At 41.5% G+C, this 9,983-nt stretch overlaps 1 long non-coding RNA gene across 1 annotated transcript; it reads right to left on the bottom strand.

Moving 5' to 3' along the window:
- Nucleotides 1-8,618: 8,618 nt before the first annotated feature.
- LOC116560784 lies at nt 8,619-9,653 on the bottom strand. The gene is made up of 2 exons (XR_004273134.1): nt 9,430-9,653; nt 8,619-9,015 (listed from the first exon to the last, which is right to left on the bottom strand). It is a non-coding gene; the product is annotated as an uncharacterized LOC116560784 (long non-coding RNA).
- Nucleotides 9,654-9,983: the final 330 nt, after the last annotated feature.

The following is a 9,983-nucleotide window of genomic DNA, read 5'->3' as shown; positions in this document are numbered from 1 at the left end:
TGATAGGTTTTTAACAGGAACATATGCTAGTGAGGATGTTCCAGGTGTAAAGACAGTACAGACAAATGAACAGAGGCAAGCTAGCCCTGAAAGTTTCAGAGCACAGGGAATTTGATGATGTTATAGAAATACAGAATAGAATTTTTAAATTAATACATTGTGGCTTACCATGCAGAAGGGAGAAGAGTCTAAAATCCCCAAGTGGACAGCTCTATACTCTCAGCTCCCCTAAAGTTACAAATGACACTGTGTGTATTATTATGCAAATCAATATGCAGAACTAGCCTAACAGAGCAAACAAGTCATCCAGAATCTTTATCCAAGAATTCTTCGTCTCTTCCCAAGAAACTCTTTGGTATCTTCAGGGGTTTATTGTAACACAGTAAAATTTTGGGTAGGGGTACCTTGAACCCAGAAGGGAGGGTTTTGAACAAGGTATCTTGTGACACAAGGACATATGGAAGTCCTTGGAAGGGAAGGATTTCATAAGGGCTTCATTGATGGTTCATGAGACACGTGTAGGGGACTAGTAGGAGATTGGGGCTAGAAAGAAAAGTTTAGGTTGTAACTGTGAATGCCAGACAGAGGCATATGTAGAGCAGAAGCTCTTTTGATGGATGCCCAACAATTGACTGCTTACATAATCAATGCTTCTCATTCTGTCTGTAAAACTTGTTCACTGATGCCTCCTGTGCTTGAGCTTGGGAGGTTAGTCAGCCTTTCTCCACAGCTCCTGGCATTTCTGATCCCATTATCTAAATTCAGGGTTTACCAAGAATCCATTGCCTTTGCTCCTAAGCCTGTTGTGCCTTCTGTATTTGTAACTGGAATTGCATAATGTAATTTAATACTATGTAACTTGATAAAATATGAATGTAGGGGGAATGATCGAAGAATAGTTTCTGTTACAGTTAAGTACAATGCTTTGGAGATAGTTAATAAAACTTATTACCTAAAATAATTGATGTCATATTAACTGTGAATGAGAAAGTTTCTTTTTAATTGGAGAAAGTATTTAAAACTCCAGGAGACCTGGTGCAGTGACTCATGCCTGTAATCCTAGCATTTGGGAAGCCAAGGCAAGAGAATTGCTTGAGCTCAATTGCTTGAGCCCAGGAGTTAAGCACCAGCCTGGACAACATAGAAAGGCCTATCTCGAATATATTTTAAAATAATAATAATAAATAAAAATAAAACTCCAGAAGAATTCTGGGCTTAGATTACTTTACAGGTATCTTTAAAGACTTATTCCACTTTAGAGCAGTTAAAACCACAAGTCATAAGATGATGAAGTCTGAGTGTGGTTAGATAAGGAGGCAACTTTGAACCCCACCAGAGGACTCATGCTCAAGACTGGGCCCTGGCTCCTAGCACATGTGCTTGCCCATGTTTAACATCAAATGTAAAATATTAGGGTGTTCACACAGAATTTTCTATGATTCTTCATTTTAACTAATTTATTCAACTAATTACTTGAGAAGCCACTAAAGATTTTCAAGCAAGGAAGTGACATATGTAAGACAATTAAGGTAGAATTTGTTTCCATTTATTAAACATTTTAGGCCATGTGCAGTGGTTTATATCTGTAGTCCCAGGACTTGGGAGGGTGAAGCAAGATTGCCTGAGGCCAGGTGTTGGAGAACAGTCTGGATAACAACATGAGACCTCGTCTCTTAAAAAAAAAAATCTGCCTTTCACCATGAAAATTTCAATACTATACAACTAAAATATATTCTCATGAAGGATGACTTAAGTAGAATTCTTTCCATAATTTGATTTGGAAGGCAGCATGACATTGTGGGTAAGAAGTCAGGTGCTGAAGGCTAATAGCTTTAAATCCTGGCATTAACACTGATATGGTTTGGCTCTGTGCCTCTACCCAAATCTCATGTTGAATTGTAATTCCTGGTGTTGGAGGAGGAGCCTGGTGGGAGGTGACTGAATCATGGGGAAGGACATGCCAATTGCTGTTCTTGTGATAGAGTTCACATGAGATCTGGTTGCCTGAAAGTGTATCCTTCTCTCTCAATCTCTCTTCTGCTGGCCATGTGAAGATGTGCTTACTTCCCCTTCACCTTCCTTCATGGTTGTGTTTCCTGAGGCTTCCTCAGAAGCAGATACCTGTTCGGCACATAGAACCATAGCCAATTAAACCTTTTTTCTTTATAAATAACTCAGTGTCAGGTATGTATTTATGGCAATATGAGAATGGATTAACAAAAAAAAATTGGTACCACTAGAAATGGAGCATTGCTATAAAGATACCTGAAAATGTGGAAGCAACTTTGGAACTGGGTAATGGACAGAGGTTGGGACAGTTTGGAGGGTTCAGAAGAAGACAGGAGGATGAAGGAAAGTTTGGAACTTCCTAGAGACTTGTTGAATAATTGTAACCAAAATGCTGATAGTGAGATGGACAATGAAGTCCAAGCTGAAGGGGTCTCAGAAGGAGATGAGGAACTTACTGGGAACTGGAGTAAAGGTCACTCTTGCTATGCTTTAGCAAAGAGACTGGCTGCATTGTACTCCTGCTCTCGGGATGTGTAGAACTTTGAACTTGAGAGAGATGATTTAGGGTAATCTGGCAGAAGAAATTTCTAGGCAGCAAAGCATTCAAGATGTGACCTGGCTTCTGCTAACAGCATAGGCTCATATGCATGCACAAAGAGATTATCTGAAACTGGAACTTATATTTAAAAGAGAAGCAGAGCATAAAAGTTTGAAAAATTTGCAGCCTGACCACGTGGTGGGAAAACAGATTTTCTGTGAAGGAATTCAAGCCAGCTGTAGAAATTTGCAAAAGTAAAGAGAAGCCAAACGTTAATACCCAAGACAATAGGGAAAATGCCTCCAAGTCATTTCAGAGACATTCTCAGCAGCCCCACCCATCACAGGCCCAGAGGCCTAGGAGGAAAAAATGGTTTTGTGGGCCAGGTCCAGGGCCCCACTGCTCTGCAAAGCCTCAGGACATGGTGCCCTGTGTCCCAGCCACTCTAGCTATGGCTAAAAGGGGCCAACATACAGCTGATGCTGCTGTTCCAGAGAGTGCAAGCCACCAAGCTGAAAGCCACCAAGGCTTCCACATGGCATTAAGCTTCCAGGTGCACAGATGACAAGAGTTGATGCTTGGGTATGTCTGCCCAGATTTCAGAGGATGTATGGAAACACGTGGATGTTCAGGGAGAAGTCTGCTGAAAGAGCAGAGCCCTCATGAAGAACCTCTTCTAAGGCAGCAAGGAGGGGAAATGTGGGGTTGCAGACTACATGCAGAGTCCTCACTGGGGCACTGCCTAGTGGAGCTATGAGAAGAGGGCCACCATTCTCCACACCCCATAATGGTAGATTCACTGACAGCTTGCACTGTGCACCTGGAAAAGCCACAGGCACTGAACGCCAGCCTGAGAAAATAGCTGTGGGGGTTGTACCCCTGCAGAGCCACAGGGGAGGAGCTTCCCAAGATCTTGGGAGCCCACCTCTTGCATCAGTGTGGCGTGGATATGAGACATGGAATCAAAGGAAATAATTTTGGAGCTTTAAGATTTAATGAATTCCCTGCTGGGTTTCTGACTTGCATGGGGCCTGTAGCCTCTTTATTTTGGCCAATTTCTACCCTTTGGAATGAGAACATTTACCCAATGCCTAGACACCCATTGTATCTTGGAAGTAACTAACTTGTTTTTTATTTTACAGACTCATAGGCAGAAGGGACTTGCATTTTCTCAGATGAGATTTTGGACTTTGATTTTTGGGTTAATGCTGGAATGTCTTAAGACTTTGGAAAACTGTTGGTAAGGTGTGATTTTGTTTTGAAATGTGAAAAGGACATGGAATTTGAGAGGGGCCAGTGTTGCCAAAAAGGGGTCCAGATCCAGACCCTAAGAGAGGGTTCATGGATCTTGCACAAGAAAGAATTCAGGGTGAGTTCCTAGAATAAAGTGAAAGCAAGTTTAATAAGAAAGTGAAGGAATAAAATAATGGCTACTCCATAGACAGAGCAACCCCAAGGGCTGCTGGTTGCCCATTTTTGTGATAAGCTAAACAAGGGGTGGATAATTCATGTCCTCTTTTTAGACCATATAGGGTAACTTCCTGACATTGCCATAGCATTTGTAAACTCTCACGGTGCTGGTGGAAGTATGGCAATGAGGACGATCAGAGGTCACTCTTGCTACCATCTTGGTTTTGGTGGGTTTTAGCGGGCTTATTTACTGCAAACTGTTTTATCAGCAAGGTCTTTATGACCTGTATCTTGCGCTGACCTCCTATCTGTTCCTGTGACTCAGAATGCCTTAACCATCTGGGAATGCAGCCCAGTAGGTCTTAGCCTCATTTTTCCCAGCCCCTATTCAAGATTGAGCTGCTCTGGTACACACACCTCTGATACGGGGGTAGAATAATATGGTTTGGCTCTATATAGCCACCCAAATCTCATGCTGAATTATAATTCCCCATGTTGAGTGAGGGACCTGGTAAGAGGTGATAGGATCATGGGGGCAGACTTCCCCTTTTCTGTTTTCATGTTAGTGAATGAGTTCTTATGAGATCTGATGGTTAAAAAGTGTGTGGCATTTCCTCCTTACCTCTCTGTCTCTCCTGTTCTGCCATCTGAAACTTGTGCCTGCTTCCCCTTTACCTTGCTTGTAAGTTTCCTGAGGCCTTTCCAGCCATGCCTTCTGTACAGCCTATGGAAATGTGAGTGAATTGAACCTTTGTTCTCTATAAGTTACCCAGTCTCAGGCATGTCTTTATAGCAGTGCGAAAATGGACTAATACAATTAACAATATGTTCTTACTGTCACCACTTAGATTTCAGGAAGTGAACTGGGTCGAGTGTGTTTCCTCCCTGAAACAAGTCCTTCTCACAGTCTTCCAGCTGCTCTCTGCATTAGATTAAGGGATTGAGAGGGTCACTGCGTTCTCCCATGGCCTAAATTGTACATTTCTCCAGTGAGAAAGTAAACCAAAGAAACATACTCACTCATCCTTTCTTGTACTGGGGACTCACCTCCCAGCTCCTAGCCAGTCCAAGCCACACAGGGTGACTGGTTTTATTCTCCTTCCTAGATTTTGGAGTTATTTTTCACTTTTCTAGGAGATGATTGAATCATTGGTGCAGACTTCCCCTTTGCTGTTCTTGTGATAGAGTTTTCACAAGATCCGGTTGTTTGAAAGTGTGTAGCATCTCCCTATTCTCTGTCTCTATGTCTCTTGCCAGCCATGTGAATATGTGCCTGCTTCCCCTTTGACTTTTGCCATGATTGTAAGTTTACTGAGGCCTTTGCAGAAGAAGAAGCTTGTATAACATGCAGAACCATGAACTGATTAAGCTTCTTTTCTTTTTAAATTACCCAGTCTCCGGTATGTCTTTATAGCAGTGTGAGAATGGACTAATACAACCACCTATCAATGCTTGGCTTTGGGCAAGTTAGTTGGCCTCTCTTTGCCTTGAGTTTCTCATGCCTTAAAGGAGGATAAGAATATAACCTATTTAGGGGGAATGAGGCATGCACATTCACTATTACTGTTATTTTTTTTTTAAGTTAAGATAGATGACTCTGTTGACCAGAGAGTGGGGTGGAGACTAAAGATATTCATGCCAGACTCAAGAGTATGTGATACTGTGCCTAACATAAGAAGGTAAGGATTTTGGTGAATTTGCACTGTACGTTTCTATAATGAAATATTACTAGAAAATAACCCCATGCAGTGAACACACAAACCCCCAGAAAACACTACTTTATCACCCTGATGCTTTACTATTTGCCAGGCTGGCCAAGTTTCAGCTTCTCTGAGAACCTGTTCTTGTACAAGGATGATCTAATCAAGTGGGAGTCTCCTCCATGACCAATGAAGTTTCAACCTTTTCCCAGCTTCTTATATTAGGGCCATTTTTTTTCCTCTGGCATTATTTTAGATACATATGTGCTACATAAACTTTAGCCCAGAAGAGAATTATTTAACAGGTCAAAAGCAATTACTAAAATCTGTCATTGGCTGAAGGTTACATTGTAAGTAAAAAGCAAAGTTTTCCACTATGATGAAGCTACTTAAAAAGCAGAAAGAATACCAGATTTTTTTCAGTAAAGAAATTTTATAGGACCACCAGTTTCAATTGCCCATTACATGATAACAAACCAATACACCAGAATAAGGAGAGCTGCAGCAGAGAAGAGTTTAGTAATCATATGGCAGCAACATGAGGAGGTGGGAGGTAACCGCAAATCTGCTTCCTTGGGGAGTTTTGGGCTGGGGTTTTTAAGGGAATTTTTTTGAGTAGGGGGGTGAGGAGCTGGGAGCTGATGAATGGTTAGGGTGTGAGGAATGAAATCATAAGGATATAGAAACCATTCTTGCTCTGGGTCGGTTCCTCAGAGGGAGTCTTCAGATTGGCTGGTGTCAGTGAACCCATTGGAATTCAAGATCTGGAAAAATCTCAGAATGGAAATCTGAGGTTCCTTATGTTAAAGAAGTTATCTGTAGAAGTTAGGACCTTGTGACAGGAGCTAGGCGATCTCTAAGCAGTGTACAGGCAAGCTGCTATGCCTCTATTCAAATTTTATGATTTTGTTAAAAACCTAGTAGTTTAGTTTTATTAATTTTATGAGGATGATTTCAGAAATAAAATGGAATATATCAAAATACTGATTTTTCTCAAAACGGTTGAACTCATGGAGATAGAGATTAGAAGGATGGTTATCAGAGAAAGGGCAGTGGGTGGGTGGGGAAAGGTGGGGATGGCTAATGGGTACAAAAAAAAAATAGAAAGAATAAATAAGGCTGGACCCAGTGGCTCATGCCTGTAATCAGAGCACTTTGGGAGGCAGAGGTGGGTAGATCACTTGAGGTCAGGATTTCAAGACTGGCCTGGCCAACGTGGTGAAACCCCATCTGTATTAAAAATACAAAAAAATTAGCCAGGTGTGGTGGTGCATGTCTGCAATCTCAGCCACTCAGGAGGCTGCAGCAGGAGAATCACTTGAATCTGGGAGGCAGAAGTTGCAGTGAGCCAAGATGGTGCGATTGCACTACAGCCTGGGCAATTGAATGAGACTCCGTCTCAAAAAAATAAAGTAAAATAAAATAGTATTTGATAGCACAACACAGGAACTATACTCAATCATAATTTATTTGTACATTTAAAAATAACTAAAATAGCATAATTAGATTATTTGTGGCTCAAAGAATTAACAATTGACAAGATGAATATCCAATTTTCCATGATGTGATTGTTATAAATTACAGGCCTGTACCAAAATATATCATGTACCCCATAAATACAAATCCCTATGTACCCAAAAAAAGTTAAACTAAAATACTGATATTTCTGAGGACCCAGTCTTGCTATGATTCTCAAAGATTCACAAATATTTTTGAAAGTTTATATGTGTGTGTGCACAGATTTACATATGCACATTAACATATACAAAATAAAAGACATGCAAAATTCAGAACTCCTCACATCCTTAAGAAGATATTCTGAATCACGTGTCCTACATCTTTCATGGTCAAAATGGCTTTTTTGAATGTTCCAGTAGCATAATAAGAAGTACATATTTGGTCTCTGCTGCTGGTACCTGGCACAGAGCTTATAGACTCTCATAACTTCCCAATATGATGGAGTGATGGGAGTATCTTTTGCTATTTTGGTCTTAGACTCAGGTTTCTGATACCAGAGTTTCTAAAATCCTTACAATCTCTAGAGTGGTAAGAGTATCTTTTTGTTTTATATTAATGAGATAACTGGTGGGTGAAAGCCCCTAGATACCTTCAGGATGAGGGCTGACTGCCAGAGAAACCAACAATATGATAAGAAGATTAGAAATTTCAGCCCCTATACCTGCTACCCCACCTCTGGGGAGGGAAGAAGGAATGGAGATTGAATTCAACCACCAATGGCTTCTGGTTTAATCAATCATGCCTACATCCTGGCACCTCCACAATAACCCTAATCAATGGAGATTGGAGGGCCCCTGGCTTAGTGAATACATGCTGGGAGGGTAGCATGCCCAGAGAGAGCCTGGAAGCTCCCTGCCCCTCCCCCATCTTTTGCCCTATACATTTCTTCATCTGGCTGTTTATTTTTATCCTTTAGAATATCTTTTGTAATAAATCGGTAATAGTAAATAAAGAACTCTATCTGAATTCTGTGAGCTGTTCTTGCAAATTATCAGACCCTAGGAGGGGGTCATGAGAAAGCCTAATTTATAGCCAATTGGTCAGAAATACAGGTCACAACCTGGAACTTTCAACTCGTTTCTGAAATAGGAGGCAGTCTTGTGGGACTGAGCCCTTAACCTTTGGGGTCTGCCCTAACTCTGTCTGGGTGGCATCATAATTGAATTGAAGGATACACACTTGGTGTCTCAAGAGTTGGAAAATTGCTTAATGTAAGAGAAAAACGCACACGTTTGGTGTCAAAAGTGAAGTGGTAAATAGCAGAGAAGAAGAGTTTGATTTTTTGTCCCTGAGCTGTGTGGGTATCCGTCACATTGTAAGTCAAATAAATTATGTAGAGATGACTATCTAAATTTAACATTATGAGATTCAAGCATTGTAAGTCAGAGCATACACACAGACCCCACAGACTAGGTAGTCTTTGGTATGTTTGAAAAACAAAGAGAAGGTTGGAAGTTTTATTAAAAGGAGAAGTGGTGTGCATTGTTTTTCCAGAAAATTCATTGGCACTGGTAAGTTTCTGGGGGGCTGACATGCTCTGAGTGGCAAGTGGTGAAAGTGGTGGGTAAAACTGTTCTTAGAATCACAGCACGTTGTTTCAGTAGCCATTAGGTAAAACTGGTTTCAGATGACAGCAGGCAGTTTCAGCAGCCAGGCTTACAGAGAGTGACATTCTTGGAGCAATGTTATGTGCCCTGAGTGCTCTTCCCTCCTGGCTTCTATACTCTGGGTTAGTTTGATGTCACAAGAATGACCCAGTTTGTATGATCAGTTTTCACAACATTCCATCATGGTCATGGTTGTTTTTACCAAGTTTCATAGTGAACAGTAATGAGAAATCTAAAAAGAAAGAAAAAGCGAGGGAAGGAGGAGAGGAAGGGAGAGAGGAAAGGAAAAGAGGGAGGGAGGGAGGGAGATTCACTGCCCATTATTACCATAAGTGAAAAGGAACAGAAACTGTAGGTGGAGATAGTCTTTCTGTGACATTCCAGCATGTAAACAACCCCCAAATACCAGAAGCTCCGTTTGGGCATCTTTCCTTCTCTCTAGCTCCATCCTGGTTGAGCTGGAGCTCACTGCAGGGAGAACCCACAGAGAGAGGGCAAGAATTATGTGCCACTCTGGCTTTTCCATTTCCTCTTTTGGGTTCTGTGTTTCCACTTTGCAGTTTCCTTGATTCAGAGTAAAGAGATAAAAACACATAACAGAGGCAGCACCAGCTCCTTTCCCAGCTGTGACTAGATTGTACCATACCCAATCCATGGCTCCAAGGAGTGCATGTACTGAAGCCTGGTATTCATGACAGACTCATTTCCATACGTGGGTCCAGTTTTGCTCCGTGAGTGTTGGGCTTTCTTGAAGGGAATGGTTAGAGCCATTGCGAGTGGACTTCCTGGCTGCCACAGAGTTGTTTGGATTCCTTGGAAATGCACACTCACAGGCTGCTGCTCACTGAAGCTGTCTCCTTCACTGGCCGCGATTCTCCTGTCTCATTAGCCACTGCCTATGACGCAGGTGTCATTTTTCCCTTTTACTCATCAGCACCAAAATCCGCAGGGTTGTGATGGGCTAGCAGCCTTTTTTATTAGCAAGAAGCCCTGTGGCCTCAGAGGCAAAATGAATCGTGGTTAGAAATCTCCATCTCCTCTCTCCTTTGGTATGATGCCATCTGAAAATAGAGAGGACTCTGTTCCATTTGTAAAGCCCTAAGGAGAAAAACTGAGTTTGAAACGTTTTTTAATTATGCTGATATTTAACAATAAACTTTGTAATATGAAAATCTCATCTCACTGTTCAGTATATTCTTT

This window comes from Sapajus apella, unplaced genomic scaffold, assembly GCF_009761245.1.
Source record: "Sapajus apella isolate SASKATOON/1434 unplaced genomic scaffold, GSC_monkey_1.0 scaffold27, whole genome shotgun sequence".
Classification (NCBI taxonomy): Eukaryota; Metazoa; Chordata; class Mammalia; order Primates; family Cebidae; genus Sapajus; species Sapajus apella.
Note: the sequence above shows the minus strand (reverse complement) of the source record. Positions and strands in the feature narration are given on the sequence as shown.